The sequence below is a fragment of the Loxodonta africana genome, chromosome 9 (assembly GCF_030014295.1).
Source record: "Loxodonta africana isolate mLoxAfr1 chromosome 9, mLoxAfr1.hap2, whole genome shotgun sequence".
NCBI classification, from domain to species: Eukaryota; Metazoa; Chordata; class Mammalia; order Proboscidea; family Elephantidae; genus Loxodonta; species Loxodonta africana.
In genome coordinates, this window is record NC_087350.1 from 61,508,987 (window position 1) to 61,527,435 (window position 18,449).

Below are 18,449 nucleotides of genomic sequence, written 5' to 3' on the forward strand. Positions count from 1 at the left end.
GGAGGAGACACATGGGGTGTTTCAGTCACATCACATTGTGCGACTACATTTTGCCCAAATTTCTTTTTCCCACTCACTTTATTTCCCACTGGTTTACTTAACTTCTACACAGTGCTTTATATAGCTAGTATTCATTGAACCCTTGTTAGAGCCCATTGCTTAGCCAAGGGCATCACATACATTATTTCATTCAGCTTTCACAATGACCCACCAGGTATATCTGATCATAGCCCTTATTTATCACAGAGAGGTTAAGTAAGCTGCTCAAGGTTACAGCTGACAAGAGGGGAGCCTATGCTCTTAACATGTTGTTATAAATCTCTCAGTCACAAACCCTACCTGTTAGAGCTACCTTTTTTTTTTTTTCCTTTTTATAAATCTTGAAATCAAGGCACAGGGAACTAGAGCAATTTGCCCCAGGTCACACAGCTTGAAAGTGACAGAGGCAGGATTCGAAGTTCAGCTTGTCTGATCCCAGTGTCCATGTTGTTCCCACCACGCCAAGCTCCTCATGGAGGAAGCTAAGCCAGGGTTGAAGGTGGCCAGGGGAGGTCTGCATTGCTGGCTGCCACGTGTAGAACCATCCAGCCTGGAGCAGGTGGACCCTGGGAGGCCAGTCCTTCTCAACTCCACTCCAGGGCTGGGCTGCAAGTTTCTCTTTTCTGACTTCTTTCCCCTCTAGGATTCCTTCACATGTTTATTTCAGTCTGATTTTCATTGTTGGGAGAGGAGGTGAAAACAATGTCATCTGCTTCAGACACTGCATTTCCTTCAGGAATAGGCCAAGTCCTGTTGTAGACTCTTGTATTTCTATGACTTCTAGAAAGCTTACATTTTTAGAGGCTCTGTAGTAGGTATCAGATGGCCAGGTAGGGATCCTTTGTATTCAAAATTGCTGCTAAATCAGCATTTGAATCTTAGGGCCATCATGTTTTCTTTCTAAGTTTCAGTTTCTGAGATACATTAGATAAAGGGATTAGACTTGATCAGTGTTCCTCAGAGCGGGCATCAGAATTACCTGGAGTATTATTATTATTTAATGTAGATTACTAATTCCCCAACCAAGACCTTTTGCTAATTTCTAGGAATGAAGTACAAAAATCTGCATTTTAAATATGCAGCCCAAGTGATGCCCACTGCACTTAGATTAAATGATTTAAGATTAATTGATCCTCATAACAATTAAAGGAGGAAACTCTATGGGGCAGTTCTACTCTGTCCTATAGAGTCCCTATGAGTCAGAATCGACTCGATGGCACTGGGTTTGGTGGCACAATGGTTAAACAACTTGCCTGCTAACCAAAAGGTCAATTGTACAAGCCCACCAGCCAGCGCTCCACAGGAAAAAAAGACCTGGCGATCCGTTAAAAGATTTCAGCCTAGAAAACCCTATGGGGCAGTTCTACTCTCTCCCATAGGGTCACTATGATTCAGAATGGACTGGACTGCACAACAGAAACATTAAAATTAACACAAAGGAGGAAGAAGGGGAAGGAGGGTGGGAGTAAAAAGGAGAGAAGGAAAGAAGAAAAGAATTAAGATAGAGAGGAAGGAAGAACAAAAGAGAGAGGGGAAAGGAAGGGAAGTTAGAAAGCCTTTATTTTTCCTATTGCTGCTGTCAAGGAATACAGGATAAGTACAGGTGATAGGTAAAGAGCAAGCAAGTAGGTGACCACACACATGGTGAAATTTCAAGACAGAGTGTGTGTGTGTACTGATATATATACAATATGTTTATTGATAATATGTCTATCTTTCCTGTCTAAATCAATATATCAATATAGAAAATTGGAGCAGTAAAGATCAATTATCAGGACACAATAAATATTAAAAAACATGAATTTGAAATATGTAAACCTAGGCGTTTTCCTATGTCTTTTAACAGCCCAACCAGATGTCAGCTTCTTGAGAACTTAGGCAAGGATATACACCTAAGTGGATGCAGGGGCTGGTTCAGACAGAGAGGTAGGTTTTCTCTTGGCAAGTTTGTTTCTTGGGCAAGTTACTTATCTTCCTGGAGCCTATTTCTTCACTAGTCTCCTAAAATGGGATAAAAAATAGCTACCCAAAGAAGTGGGTATAAAATAAATTAGAAGCAGTAGTAACTTCTAAATGTTACCTCTTCCAGAAAACTTTCCTGCTGTATGTAGAGTGCATATCACCCATATCCCTCAGTATGTAACTATCTGGCAATACTGGCTCCTTTTACAACTTTGTATTATTTATACCCATGTCTTATTGCTGCCCCAAACAAAATCAAAATCAAACCTGTTGCCATCAAGTCGATTCCGGCTCATAGCGACCCTATAGGACAGAGTAGAACTGCCCCATAGGTTTTCAAGGAATGCCTGGTGGATTTGAATTTCCAAACTTTTGGTTAGCAGCCATAGCTTTTAATCACTATGCCACCGGGGTTTTCATTGCTGCACCAGTATGCATTTATTACTGTATTCCTTGTAGAGCCTGGCATAGTATCCAAAGCATAGGAGAGGCATAGCTGCCCAAACTCGTGGTGGTCCCATGCACAAGGGAATCAAACGCTGCCTGGTCCTGCACCATCCTTATGATTGGTTGTAGATATGACCATGTGATCCACAGAATTTTCACGGGCTGATTTTCAAAAGTAGATCACCAAATCTTTCTTCTTAGTATGCCTTAGTCTGGAAGCTCTGTAGAAACTTGTTCAACATCATAGCATTAGGCAAGCCCCTACTGACAGACAAGTGGTAGCTAAGCATGAGGTGCACTGGCCAGGAATCGAACCCAGGTCTCCTGCATAAAAGGCAAGAATTCTACCACTGAACCATGACTGCCCTCATAGCCAAAGTATAGGAGAACCATAGGAGGGGCTGTCTCATTTAATATTCCTCAATGATGATTTACTTGAAGTCTCCATTTACAATTGTCCTCCATCCTCAAACTTCTATTTAGAACTGGCCACGTAATTGGCAGGCCCAGTGTAAAGTGAGAATGTAGAATCCCTTGTTCAAAAGTTATTAGGAATTTCAAGACAGCAGCAGCAGAGCACTAAACTAAGTGTGGGATCCTGGTCTCACAGGTCACACTCATGAAGCTTCATCAGGCCCTATTAGACTCAGTCAGACCCTCCTATGTTTTCTCATAGCATCTGATTATAACAACAACGGAAACATCAAAAAATGCCTCTTAGACCATTGTATTGTCTTTTGTAGAACTCTGCCTCTTCTTTTAGATTATTAACTACTTGAGAGAAGAAACTTCTGTTCATACTTGTAGATCCAATACACACTACAGAGTTTTCACTTCATAGATGCTGGACTGATTCATAGGAACAAAGGGATTGGAAGAAGCACAGGTGGAAAAAGTGAGTTCAGCCACTTTCTGGGAGGTCTTTAACGTTAGGTCTAGTGGTCTAGACTGAATCCAATGGGTAAAGAATAGGCATTAAGGATTTCTGTGTTGGCATAGCTCATATGGCTTGAGTACAGTGCAGAGATTATTCTTTTTTCTGTTCTTCAATGACTGTGATATATATATACACATACATATGTGTGTGTATATATACATCAACTTCAATTGCATGTGTTCTTTTTTCTCTGATTATAACTGGCACATAGGTTCATTGAAGGAAGCATAGGATGTAGATTAAGTATGTTGTTGCTGTGTGCCATCAAGTCAATTCCGACTCATAGTGACCCTATATGATAGATTTGAACTGCTCCATAGGGTTTCCAAAGCTGTAATCTTTAAGGGAGCAGATCACCAGGTCTTTTCTCCTGTGAAGCAGCTGGTGGGTTCAAACTGTCAACCTTTCAGTTGGCAGCAGAATGCTTAACCAGTGTACCACCAGTGCTCCCTAGATTAAGTATAGAGAATATAAAAATCACCCATAATTCCATATAAGAACTGTTAACTTGCTAAAATATTTCAAAATATATATATATATATATATATAATATTGTATCAGAATCATTCCAGAATACACAAACCACAGCCTCATCTACCCTAAGACCAGAAGAACTAGATAGAACACTACCAGCCATTCTGATCAGGGCCACAATACATGGATCCTGTAGAATGAAAGAAAAACATGGAACAGAATCTCAAATTCATTAAAAAATACAGACTTACTGGACCAGTTGAGACTGGAGGACTCCCCGAGACTATTGCCCTGAGATACTCTTCAAACCTTAAACCAAATAAACCCCTGAGGTCACCTATTAGCTAAAGAGCAGACTGGCTCACAAAATAAAGAATGTCACCTGTGAGTATTGTGTCCTTAAAAAAGCCTCTATATGAGACCAAACAGTCAACAACAACTCTAAAACAAAGATGAGAAAGTAATGGGACAGGGAAACTAGATTAATGGAAATGGAACAACCAGACAGCAAACAATGAGAATGTTCAGGTATTGTTACTGAATAATACGTGCAGAAATTGCTGAATGGGAAACTAAATTGCTGTGTAAACCTTCACTGAAAGCACAATACAGTATCATTAAAAACACAATAAAGAATAACTCCAGAGGTTTATTAACATCTATTAAGTTAATAAACCTCCACTGCCATTAAGCCTGGAATATGTAACACAGTGTTGGCAAATAAGAAGCAGGTGGATTCCCAGTCAACTTTGCAATGTCAAACATCCTCCCTTGTGACTTTTTAAAAACACTTACCATGAACCAGCACTGTTCTCAGTGTGTTGAAACATTAACTCATGTAAGCAATTACGTGAGGCAGGTACTATTATTATCTTCATTTGATAGATGAAGAAATTTAAGCCTGAAAGGATTAAGTAATTTATCAAATTCGTGCTTAAAATGGTTCATATCTGTAACAATTTTTCATTTTTGCCACCAGTGGCTTCCTATTAAGGTAGGTAGAATAATATACCCCCAAGAGGTTCACTTCTTAATCCCTGAAACCTGTGAATACCTTACATCATAAAAGGGACTTTACAGATGTGATTAAATTAAGGATCTGGGGATAGGGAGATTGTCGTGGATTATCCAGGTGGGCCCAATGTCATCACAAGGGTCCTTATATGAGGGAGACAGTAGGGTCACAGTCAGAGAAAAGGAAGTATGATGATGTAAGCAGAGGTTAGTGATGTGATGCCATGAGCCAAGGAATGCAGGTAGCCTCTAGAAACTGTAAAAGGAAACAGCCTCCAGAAGGAATGTAGTTCTAAAAAAAAAAGCCGCCTTGATTTTAGGCCTGTAAGACCCTTTTTTGGATTTTTGACCTACAGAACTTTAAAATAATAAAATTATGTTGTTTTAATCCACTAAGTTTGTGGCAATTTGTTATAGCCAGCTACAACAGGAAATTAATACAGATGGCATATGTCTAGAATTTATCTCCTATGTCTTTAAGGTGTCAAGCAAGGCCACTCAAGTGAACATCACAGGTGCTACATAAATTATATTTTAAATCAGGATCTCAAATAAACATCTCCTCTACCATCTCATCCAGTACCAAACCAACAGACACTTAAACATATATATATATGTTTAAGGATCATATATGTACCCGGGAATTTGGTAAACATGGAGGCTGGCACTTGCCTAATGGCTGAAAAGTCCTAAAGGGGAGAGACTTGAAGGAATCTTTGGTAGCTGGAGGTAAGGCACGTGTCGCCACTGGGCCAGATAAGGCAGTGAGCCTTCATGTGTCTTGAAAGGGACTCTGTCCAAAAGCTGCCTGCAGAGTGAGGGAACCCTACAGAGAGAATATGTGTGGGGTGGAGGGAAAGACTGAAGGAACTGAGGTAGTCATAAGTATTTAGCCAGAGGGGAATTCTTAAAATTAGAAACTATCAAATGAAATGGTCTGGTAATGGTGGGCTGAAGTGATAGACTCCAAATATCCCCCAAAGGCTTCTCGCAAAAAAAAAAAAGTCAGCCTTTGAACATCTGCCACATTCAGCAGGTACCAAGGTCAGCTTTAAATTATACTAGTCAACAGGACTGCCTCTATACCTATATCACTTTGTACAAATTTTTAAAAGGCACAATCTGCTTGTGGAGGCAATCCTCAGTGTTCATAACTAGATAATAAAAGAGCACCTTTGTAAAATTTTACAGAAACTCCCTCTTCCCCCAGGTGGATGCAGCCCCACCTCAGAGTACATAGCTCGCCAAGCAAAGCAAGCTGAATTTCTTGCTCCATTGGTTGGGTACCCCTTGTGCAGTACTTAACCTACACAATTATATGTAGCAGCCCTGCCAGGCAAGCAAGACATCTTTTGCCCCTTTCCTCTCCCACCTCACCTCATCCCCCTCTCCAAGCCTGGAGAAGTCGGAGAAGTCATAGAAAGTAGAGGGAAAAGGAGTAGACGAGCAAGGTGGCAAAATAATAGAGAGGCTAAAATCAAATCCCTTTACTTTTCTGTTTTCCAGTTTGTGTCAGGCCAAAGATAGGGCAGGTAGGAAGTCACACAATACTCTGGGTTTTGAAAATGTGTGATGTCATGTATTCACCATTACAGTATCATGCAAAATAGTTTCAGTGCCCTAAAAATGCCCTGTGTTGCACCTACTCATCCCTCTCCTCAAAAGCGCGTGCAGAAGGTAAAGGAGGTATATAGGAAGTCTCTGTACTTTCTGAGCAATTTTTCTGTAAACCTAGAATGGTTCTAAAAATGAAAGTCTATTAAAAATTTGAAAAAAAGCAAATAACCTGTGAATTAAAGAGGTAATGATGAGAAGGAAAAGAGTTACTTTCTACTTGTACCTATGGATCACTATACAATCGATAAACCAGTACGATTGTAAAATAGTGCCTTTTAGGCATATTATGAGGAGTCCTTGGGTGGTGCAAATGGTTAAGCACTCGACTGCTAGCTGAAAGTTTGGTGGGTCAAACCTACCCAGATATGCCTCAGAAGACAAACCTGGTGATCTGCTTCTGAAAGGTCAGTCTCGAAAACTGTATGGAGCAGCTGTACTTTGTACACGTGGGGTCATCATGAGTCAGAATAAACTGAACAGCAACCAACAATAACAAGCATATTATGAAGCGTTTTATCAAAAAACTGCAGAGTGTCGGGGAGGGAGGAAGGAAAGGTTGGGTCTTCAGGCCCCCTGCTCCCACAGAGCGTCTATCATCAGTTTTATTTACTGGACTTCTTCATGAAATTTCACTTGAATGAAGACTTTCATAGCCAAAAATATTTGAATACCACCAGCTTTTAAGACATGATTTTTAACAGCTGCTTATAATTAAATATCCTTTATTGTAGTTGACTGTGTACACATTTAATAGTCCCTACTTTTTTTTTACTGGACTGTAAGATTCTTTTAAGAGTAGAAATTTTTTTATTCATCTTTGCATATCGCAAGAGTCCCTAGAACACAGGAGACCTCAAGTATGCTCACCGAATGAAAGAATGACTCCATTCTTAACTGCCCCATCAGAGTTGCAAACTCAATGACAATTTGTATTTTGTCTTCAGGTGGTGGTAACATTCCACCTTCATAAAGAGATGGACTATATTTTAAACCTTATATTTAATTATACGAAAATACAGCCTTACAGTATATGTGCTCTAGATATAGGATTTGGTCACACAAATGCAAGCAGCCTAGTTGATTATAACTCATAATGACTCCAAGTGCCTCCCAGTACTAAGTGTCACTTGTAGCAGGAAATTGGTGATTTTCTGTTGACATGAAGTAGAAAATTATTTCATGTCTATTGATATTGGATGGCTCCATTTTATTAAGCAGATGCAAAATGGCTCAGTGCACAGGAAGAGTTTAGCACTAAGTGGGCTAGCATCAATTTGGCCGCAAGGGCAGAGGTTCAAAAGGAACATAGGAACTAAAAATGCCTAGGAAGACTAGAGCTGTCACATCAGATGAAGCCTGCAGGCCTGTCTTCTAGCCTCTAATTCCTGTGGGATGCCTTGGTGGAAAAGAATCAAGATGCTCAGCCTCCAGGTTGGCTGTGGAATGCTGTAGAAAGCAGGTGTGGGATTCTGTTCTTGTAATTACTCTACTTCTAAATTTTCATGCCATTGTGTAATCTGGCCTTGGGTTTGCCACTAACCCACTATATGACCTTATGCCAATTGTTCCTCTTCTCTGGGCCTGTCTTCTCATCTGTACAGTACAGGGACTCAACGTGGCCCTTTTAATGTGTCTTTTAAATATTAAACACTATGCTATGTGCTTGCCAAATATCTTATTTAATACTAATAAAACCCTTGCAAAGTGGGTCCTATATTCTTCATTTCATGGGTGAGAAAACTGTGGCTCAAGAGACAAACTGACTTGCTCAATGTTACATGGCTAGTGCTTGGAGGAACCAGCTACTAAATCTATATGTGCCTTATCATAGGGATTGCATTATTTCCAATACATCATTCTACTTTTACGAGATACCTGAATTCATACTTGAGCTGCATGTGTTCCCCCCCCCCATAGTGGAAAGGATATGAAATTAAAAATCTAGCTGCCTGGGTTCTAATTTAACTGTTATTTACTTGTTCTTCCATCACAGACAGGTCATGCTCATTATCTGGGCCTCAGTTTTCTTAACCATGGTAGACAAAATAACATCCCCCAAAAAGGTCTACACTCCAATCCCCAGAACTTCTTACTTTACATGTCAGAAGAGACTCTGCAGATGTGATTAAAGTTAAGGACCTTGAGATGGGGAAGTTACTTGGGTGAGCCCCAATCGAAACACAAATGTGAGTCCTTAAATGTGCAAGGACCCAGAAGAGTGGATCAAAGAGAGAGATGCAATGATGGAAAATAAAGCAGAGAAAGATGACAGTGTGAGAAGGATTGGATGGCCTGTTTGCTTGTTCTGAGATGTAGGGAGCCTCTAGGAGCTAAGGGAGTTCCCAGCTAATAGCAAGAAAATGGACAGCTGAGTCCTACAACCACACGGACTGTGAGTTCTTCCCTAGAGTCTCCAGAAAGGAATGCCAACAACTTGATTTTAGCCCAGTGAGACCTACCGACTTTTGACCGACAGTCTATATGACAATAAATTTGAGTTGTTTTAAGACAGTAATTTTGTGGTAACTGATTCTGGCAGCAATAGAAAAGAAACATATCAACTCTAACGAGAAAATATCGAACTAGGCAGTGTCAGACTTCTAGGTTACTATGGCAATACTGAGGACAGTGAATGCAGATAAATTCAGGACAGAGGGGGAGAGGGAAAGAGACAGAGACAGACAAACAACAGAGAAACAGAAGAGAGGGAGAACTCTGCTTAGAGAATTGAGAGAATGTCTTAAGATACGAAAACCTAACGTAACACAGGGCTTGAGGAGTCTTTGAAGCTTGTGTTCTGAGAACACATTCTACTGGGCAGAGTTGAAAAGAAGGAGATCATACCTTATTTTTGGAACTGATTTAAAAGGAAAAGGTTCAGAAATAAACTCAAAATCCCTGGCCAAAGACAAATTAAGTGAGACAAGGAATCTCTAAATTGCTTATAATGTATCCTAGTCCCTCGGGTTGTGACACTGAAGTCTGAACTGAATTACACTGGATGAGGCTGCCAGACTCGGGAAAAGACAAACACTAATGAATTCAATGTTATTAAGGACAAAAGAAAAAACAAATTTTATCTAGTTTGAGGGAAAAGAAAATAACCTGTAGGCTCTATTATTATTCTTAATCAAACTGCCCTTAGCCGTAATCAAGCTATTCTTTATTGGCTTTGGATCTAAATGTCCAGGGAAACAAGAGGGCTAACAAGTATCACTGGAGAGAAGACAGTATCGCTGTCACAAAGAGTGCTGAGCAGCAGTTAATGCTCAGACACTGAAGGCCCACTGGACTTTGGATAGGCCACATTAGCTGCCTTTTCTCACTCAGTCCCCTTTGCTTCGAATCCCCTTCTTTACCTTCTCAGCTGTAAAATCCTCCTCATCCTTCAAGAGTCAATTCAAATGTTATCACCAAAATGCTTATCACTCCAGAATTTTATCTCTAGCCTGACCTTTCTTTCTGGGTGCCAAATTCATATACCCAATATTACATTTGATATCTTCACTTGAAAATTTCAAATTGTGTGTGCCTAAAATGGAATTGCTGACTCCCACTGTGTCTTATTCATAAAGTTTTCACTGGCTAATTCTTTTCAGAAGTAGGCTGCTGGGTCCTTCTTCCAGAACAGTTAATTATGCTCATGAGGAACCTGTACATAGATCAAGAGGAAGTTGTCCAGACAGAACAAGGGGTTACTGAGTGGTTTAAGGTCAGGAAAGGTATGCATCAGGGTTATATGCTTTCACCATACCTATTCAGTCTGTATGCTGAGCAAATAATCTGAGAAGCTGGACTACATGTATGAAGAAGAAAGGGGCATCAGGATTGGGGGAAGACTCAAGAACAACCTGCATTATGCAGATGACACAACCTTGCTTGCTGAAAGTGAAGAGGACTTGAAGCACTTACTGATGAAGATCAAAGACCACAGCCTTCAGTATGGATTACACCTCAACATAAAGAAAACAAAAATCCTCACAACTGGACCAATGAGCAACATCATAATAAACGGAGAAAAGATTAAAGCTGTCATTTTACTTGGATCCACAATCAACACCTGTGAAAGCAGCAGTCAAGAAATCAAAGGACAAAAGACACATTGCATTGGGAAAATCTGCTGCAAAAGACCTCTTTAAAGTGTTGAAAAGCAAAGGTGTCACCTCGAGGACTAAGGTGTGCCTAGGCCATGGTATTTTCAATCACATCATATGCATGTGAAAGTTGGACAAGAAATAAGAAGTCCGAAGAAGAACTGACGCCTTTGAATTGTGGTGTAGGTGAAGAATACTGAATATACCGTGAACTGCCAAAAGAACGAACAAATCTGCCTTAAAGGAAGTACAACCAGAATGCTCCTTAGAAGCAAGGATGGAGAGAGTGTGTCTTACATACTTTGGGCATATTGTCAGGAAGGATCAGTCCCTGGAGAAGGACATCATGCTTGGTAAAGTACAGGGTCAGCAGAACAGAGGAAGACCCTCAATGAGGTGGATTGACACAGTGGCTGCAGCAATGGGCTCAAGCATAACAATGATTGTAAGGATGGCACAGGACCGGGCAGTGTTTCGTTCTGTTGTGCATAGGGTCATTATGAGTTGGAACCAACTCGACAGCACATAACAACAACAACAGCCCTGTCTTAGTTATCTAGTGTTGTTATAACAGGAACACCACACATGGATGGTTTCAACAAACAGGAATTTATTCTCTCACAGTCTAGGAGGCTAGAAGTTCAAATTCAAGGTGCCAGCTGCAGGTGAAGCCTTTCTCTCTCTGTCACTTTTGGGGGAAGGTCCTTGTCATCAATCTTTCCCTGGTCTAGGAGCATCTCAGCACAGAAACCCCAGGTCCAAGGGATGCACTCTCCTCCCAGTACTGCTTTCTTGGTGGTATGAGGTCCCCCTGTCTCTCTGCTTGCTTCTCTCTTTTATATCTCAAAAGTGATTGATTTAAGATACAACCTAATCTTATAGCTTGAGTCCCACCTCATTAACATAACTGCCTCTAATCCTGCCTCATTAACATCATAGAGTTAGGATTTACAGCTCATAGGAAAATCATATTAGATGACAAAATGGTGAACATCCACACAATACTGGGAATCATTGCCTAGCCAAGTTGACACACACTTTTGGGGTATACAATTCAATCCACAACACACCCCAACTCCAACCTATTTTACTCCCAATCTCTGACATCTCTATAAATGGGAACAAAATCAACTCAATTATTTGTGACGACATTCTTGAATCTTTCCTCATTACATCTTTTTCTTCACTGGCCCAGTCAACCAATTGTTATTTCTTAAAAATTCCATATTCAAAATGCACTGTCAATTGCCTGCATTCCTCATGCCATTGTCACAGCCCAACTGTCCATCATTTCTCACCTGGATTATTTGGATCGTCTCTTAACTGCCCCCTCCCTCACTTCCTGCAATGTCCTTTGTAATCCATTGTCTGCAGAGCAGGCAGAGAGATCTCTTAAAATATAAACCTGGTCCATTCTTCTACATAAAAGTCTTCAGGAATGAATGAACCCATCAATTCAAATTAAGTGGTTCATTTTTCTGTTCTTCTACAGAACTTTCTTTGTACTGATTTTCCAGCCTTTGTGTAGAAATCTGACTGCAATTTCCACTCATGGGTTTGAGTTCTAGCTTGGGGGACTATCCAGAGGTTTAATTTCTCTTCCAAATGACAGCTTTTCATATTCCAACTGCATATCCCTTCTTTCCTACAGCTGAGACTTTCTAAATTGATAATCTAGCTTAGTGAAAACAAGACTTAGGTGGGTTAAAGGGCAACGCTTATTGTATAGATAAGGAATCCAACAAAGTTAGAAGAAGCAATATAATCAGGTCAGAGAGGTAGTAACAAAGCCAGGACTAGAATCCAGTCTTCCTGACTCCCGGTTCAGTGCTCTCTCCACCACACCTCACTAGTTTCTGTTCATAAAGACATCAGGCAACAGAATCTTCACCTTAGTTAGTGACATCACTCCTTAGTTCCAAGAGGGCCACATGTCATTTCCTTCACCAAACGCCCAATTTTGCACTAGTTTCCATTCCAATTAGACACTGTCTGGAAAACATGAAAGGATAAAATGTTTTCACTCAAGACCAGAACTCCAAGTTGGTCAAGGAGAATGTGTTTAAAACACTTAGGCTGACTGGAAAACACACGTAGGTGCTCAGAGTTGTGTGTTTTCATGAGAAAGGAGGGAAGTGTTGGAGGTTGGTGAAGTACAATGGACATTTTCCAAAAAATAATACAGAGGGTGGCAATCTACAAAGTATGAGAATTACCTCCAGAATGAAACCAGTCTTGTAAGAGGTTTGGTATATCTTTGGTATCTTTATACCGAGTAGTAAGAGAGCACTAATTTCATGTACTTCTTAATGATAACTTGATGACGTTTCCAACCACAGAGAAACCTGCTAGTAAGGTTCTGTCAGGATGCCCACCAATGCCTGATATATGTTGACTCCACATGTTGCTCCAAAGATGTAGAATCCCACAAAGTGAGGTTGGTAAGGAAAGGATGAGTGAAGAGAGGGCCCAACAGACTTAAAGTAGCAGGAAAAATCATACCCCTGTGATATATGTCCACACCTCACCAACAAGAATAATGGAAAGCATTGGACTAGAAACCAGGAAGGAGACAGGCCCTAAGTTCTGTTCCTACATACCTCAAGCAAATGACTCAAACTCATTTCCTAAGTGAGGAGCTAAAACTATACCAAAACTCCCCAGAGCATATCCCACAGAACATCACTTTTCAAGATGCTGAAGCAAGGATTCTGTGGTAAAATGAGTTTGGTAGAAGTTATAACACACATCACACTCTATGATTCACAACACATATTACATATCAAAAGCTCTGATGACTCATTTAGCAATGAAATTCCTTTTTCCATGGAGTCACTTCAAAGCATCCTGCAGAAATAAGGTTCCACAAAACACTTTGGAAAATGTTGGACAAATACTCTCAAACATTTTTGAGGATTTAAACTACGGATCTGTGGAAGGCATACCATCCTTTCTTGACTTGAAGTACCAGGGATAAACTCATTTTCATTCCTTACCTCAGGACTGGCAGTTTTCCAGGGTTTTTCTCTTAAACTTACTTTCCACACTTTGACAACTGTCCTATACATTCACTTCTCTACATATATGTATTAGTCAGGACTCTTCTGGTTCCTAGTTATATAAACTTAATTAAATATATTAAAAAACAAAGTAATGGGTTGGGCGTGGGGGTGGTTTTTTTGGTTTACAATATACAAAAATTCCAAGGATAGTAGATTGTATAGTACAGTAGATTGTCTTCAAAGATGGTCACCAGCAATTCCTCCTACCTCTGTGCCCTTGTAACATCTTTATATCAAAGAACAGAGTCTATTTGCCCTGATCTTGAATCTGGCCTGAACTTGTGACTTGCATTGGCCAACACAATGTGGCAGAAGTAACACTGCCCCAGTCTGGACCTAGCCCTTAAGAGGTTTAATTGATTTCTCTTACGTTTTGGAATCTAGCCACCATGTAAAATAAGCATAAGCTAGGCTATTGAATAATGAGAGATGACTGAGGGGGAAGAGAGAGGAAAAGGGAGAGAGGCCACGCGGATGTGAACTCAGGCCCTAGAGCAGACACCAGTTCTGTGGCCCTACAGCAGACAGCAGCTCTGTGGCCCCAGATGCCCAAGTGAGGTCCCTTAGATGTTCTAATCTAGCCAAGCTCCTGGCTGCATGAAGCTGTATTATTGAACCCAGTCAACACCATGTAGGGCAGAAGAGCCACAAGCTAATCCAAATAATACGGGGCCTAAAAATTAGCATTTAAGCCCCTGAATGTTAGAGAGGTATGTTAGGTAGCACTACATAACTGTTGTTGTTGTTGTTAGGTGCCGTCGAGTCGGTTCTGACTCATAGCGACCCTATGCACAACAGAGCGAAACACTACCCGGTCCTGCGCCATCCTTACAGTCGTTGTTATGCTTGAGCTCATTGTCCCAGCCACTGTGTCAATCCACCTCGTTGAGGGTCTTCCTCTTTTCCGTTGACCTTGTACTCTGCCAAGCATGATGTCCTTCTCCAGGGACTGATCCCTCCTGACAATGTTGTCCAAAGTATGTAAGATGCAGTCTCGCCATCCTTAACTCTAAGGACCATTCTGGCCACACTTCTTCCAAGGCAGATTTGTTCGTTCTTTTGGCAGTCCATGGTATATTCAACATTCTTCGCCAACACCACAATTCAAAGGCGTCAACTCTTCTTCAGTCTTCCTTATTCATTGTCCAGCTTTCACATGCATATGATGTGATTGAAAATACCATGGCTTGGGTCAGGCACACCTTAGTCTTCAGGGTGACATCTTTGCTCTTCAACACTTTGAAGAGGTCCTTTGCAGCAGATTTACCCAATGCAATGCATCTTTTGATTTCTTGACTGCTGCTTCCATGGCTGTTGATTGACACAACCTTGCTTGCTGAAAGTGAAGAGGGCTTGAAACACTAATGAAGATCTAAGACCACATCTTTCAGTATGGATTACACCTCAACATAAAGAAAACTACATAACTAGAGGGGGAAAAAAATAGTGCTACCGTAACAAAAATTTAAAACACATAGCATTAGCTTTGGCACCAAGGCTATAGGCAGAGGCCAGAGAGGTAGTAAAGAAATAGTGGAGGATGGCAGAGAAGGGTGGAAATTGCTATTGGAGGCAGTAGAAAGGGTGATCTGTGTTGACTGAGTTGAACCGTTATCACCTACTATAATGTGGAAGATCAGGAAAAAAAAAATGTACCTAATAAACTTGAGAATCTTGCTAAGGAGATTTTCAGGATGAATATTCAAAGTATTAATTGGCTTCTTTTATCTGCCTATGATAAATTAAGGGAACAGAGAAATAAATTAAGAAAGAGCTGTTCAGTTCCTAAGTAGAATTCAAAGAAAATATTTCCAACCCAGGGTTTACAGAGTTGAGAAAAAAAAAATTTTTTTTTTTTTTTTCTCATTCTCAACTACTCCAGCTGGCATAAGATTTGAAAAGTTAAAGATGGCCTCAGGACAAATGTTAAATCTTGGATGCTAACAGTAAGATGTGAGGAAGGGATCAAGACAAAATCAAAGGTGTCGTTACAAGGTCCATTGTTAGGACGGCGGAGATCTTTAAGCTGTTGCCTTTAAATCTTGCTCAATTAGTCCAAAGAGCTTCTAACAATCTCAGAGGTATAGTCCCACAGCATCCAAACTCAGGGTCCAAGGTAGAGAGTGCCCAACTTGAGAAGGTACATATGTGTGGCATTATTTAATGAAGAGGATTAAAATTTGATATATAGAGAGCTCACAATTTTTTTTTAATTTAATTTTTTCAATATGTGTTAAAATATAATTTTATGGGGGTAAAATTTACATACAATAAAATTTTAAGTATATAGTTAAGTGTAAAATTTTAAGTATATAGTTCATTGAGTTTTGAAAAATGAATGGTCATATAATCAAAAATCAAAATATAGAACATTTTTATTGTCCTCAAAAGTTCCCATTGCTCCTCTGTCATCAAACCTCTCTGCCCATCAAAGATTGATTACAATCACTGATTTGCTCTGTTGCTGTAGTTTTGCCTTTTTAAAAATTTCTTACAGATACACTTATATAATATGTGTCTGGCTACTTTCCCTTAGCATAATCCTTCTGAAATTTATCCACATAATTGTATGTATCAGTGATTTGTTCTTTCTTTACTGCAGATATGTATTCTACTGGTATGAGCATACCACTATCTGTTTACCCATTTGCCAGCTGATGGACATTTGGCTTGTTTCTAGGTTCTGACTATTAAGAAAGAAGCTGCTATGAACATTCTTGAGTACAGGTTTTTGTGTGACTATAGGCTTTCATTTTTCTTGGATAAATATCTAAGAATGGAATTGCTGGATTGTATGGTGAGTATATATTAAATTTTATAAGAAACTGCCAAACTGTTTTCCAAAGTGGCTTACGGTTGGCATGGTAAACTTTACATTCTCACAAGCAATGCTTAAGAGCTCTAGTTGCTCCAAATCTTCACAACTATTCAGTATTGCCAGTCTTTTCAGGTAAGAATATACTAGTATCTCATTGTAGTTTTGATTTGCATTTCTCTAATAATAGCCAATGATGCTGAGCACCATTTAATGTGCTTATTGAACATTCTCATATGTTTTTTGGTGAAGTCAGACTTTTGTTCAAATCAATTTCCCATTTAAAAAAAATTGGATTTTAGCCTTCTTGTAACTGAGCTATAAGAGTGTGCCTATGTAAGTATATTTTGAATATAAACCCTTTATCAGATGTATGTTTTGCAAATATTTCCTCCCAGTCTACTATGGCTTGCCTTTTTATATTCTAAACAATGTTTTTCAAAGAGCAAATATTTTATATTTTTGTAAAATCCAAAGTATACATATATACATGTTGTCACTGTTGTGCACTGTAGGGTCGATTCCAACTCACAGCGACCCTATAAGACAGAGTAGAACTGCCCCATAGGGCTTCCTAGGCTACAATCTTTATGGGAGCAGATAACCAGGTCTTTTCTCCCATGAAGCCCATGGTGGGCTCCATCTGCCATCAATTCAGTTGGCAGCTGAGTGCTTAACCATTTCGCCACCAGAACTCCTTACATACATACATATTTATTTCCCTTTTAATGTTTATAATATGTGTAGGGATTCTCTTTTTCTTTCTTTTCTGTGGCCAGTATGGATAAAGGTTTATCAATTTTATTGATCTTTTCAAGCAACTAGCTTTCGGTTTCAAAACTAGATTTTTTTTTCTGCTGTATTTTTTTTTTTTTAATTTCAGTGATTTTTATTCTTATCTTTATTATTACCTGTCTTCTTTTAACTTTGGGTTTAATTTGCTCTTCTTTTTCTTGTTTTTTCAGGCACAACATTAATTTGGAACCTTTCCTCTTTTCTATTATAACCATTTAATCCTAGAAATTTTCCTCTAAGGACTATTTTAACTGTATTCCACAGATAAATAATCCATGCAAATTTTGGTATGTTCTATTTTCATTTTGATTAATATTTTTAAATTTCTCTTTGAAACCAGAGCTATTTAGAATTATGACATTTATTTTTAAAATATGTGGTGGTTTTTCCAGTCATCTATTAGTTATTGGTTTTTAATTCAATTTCATTACATTTAAGGAATATGCTGAGTATAGTTTCAGTTGTTTTACATTTATTGAGCTTTGTTTCATGGATCAGAATATGATCTATATAGGCGAATGTTCCAGTAAAAGAATGTGTGTTTTACTCTTTTGGGGTGAAGTGTTTCTTATATTTCTATTGGGTCAGGTTAGTTTGTGGTGGTGTTCAAGCCTTCTATACCGTTACTGATTTTGTTTGTTTACTTGTTCTATAGATTGCTGACAGGGAGTGTCAAAATCTCTAGCTATATTTGTAGATTTTCTATTTCTGGTCTCATTCTATCAGTGTTTGCTTCACATATTTTGAAGCTCTGTTGCTAGATGCATACACATTTAGGATTGCTAAACCCTGTTGATTAACAAGCCCTGGTATCATTATAAAATGGCTTACTTCATCTATGATAATACTCTTTGTTCTGAAATCTATTTTGTCTGGTATTAATAGAGTCCTAATTGACTCAATGGCAATTGTTTTTTTTTTTGGGGGGGGGGTTGAGCATTCTTTTGATAAATGTTTCCTTGGTATAACTTTTTCCATCCTTTCACTTTTCATGGAAACCCTGGTGGCATAGTGGTTAAATGCTACGGCTGCTACCCAAGAGCTCAGCAGTTCAAATCTGCCAGGTGCTCTTTGGAAACTCTGTGGGGCGTCTCTACTCTGTCCTATAGGGTTGCTATGAGTCGGAATCGACTCGAGAGAAGTGGTGTTTTTTTTTTTTTTTTTTGGTTCACTTTTCACTTATCTATGCCTTT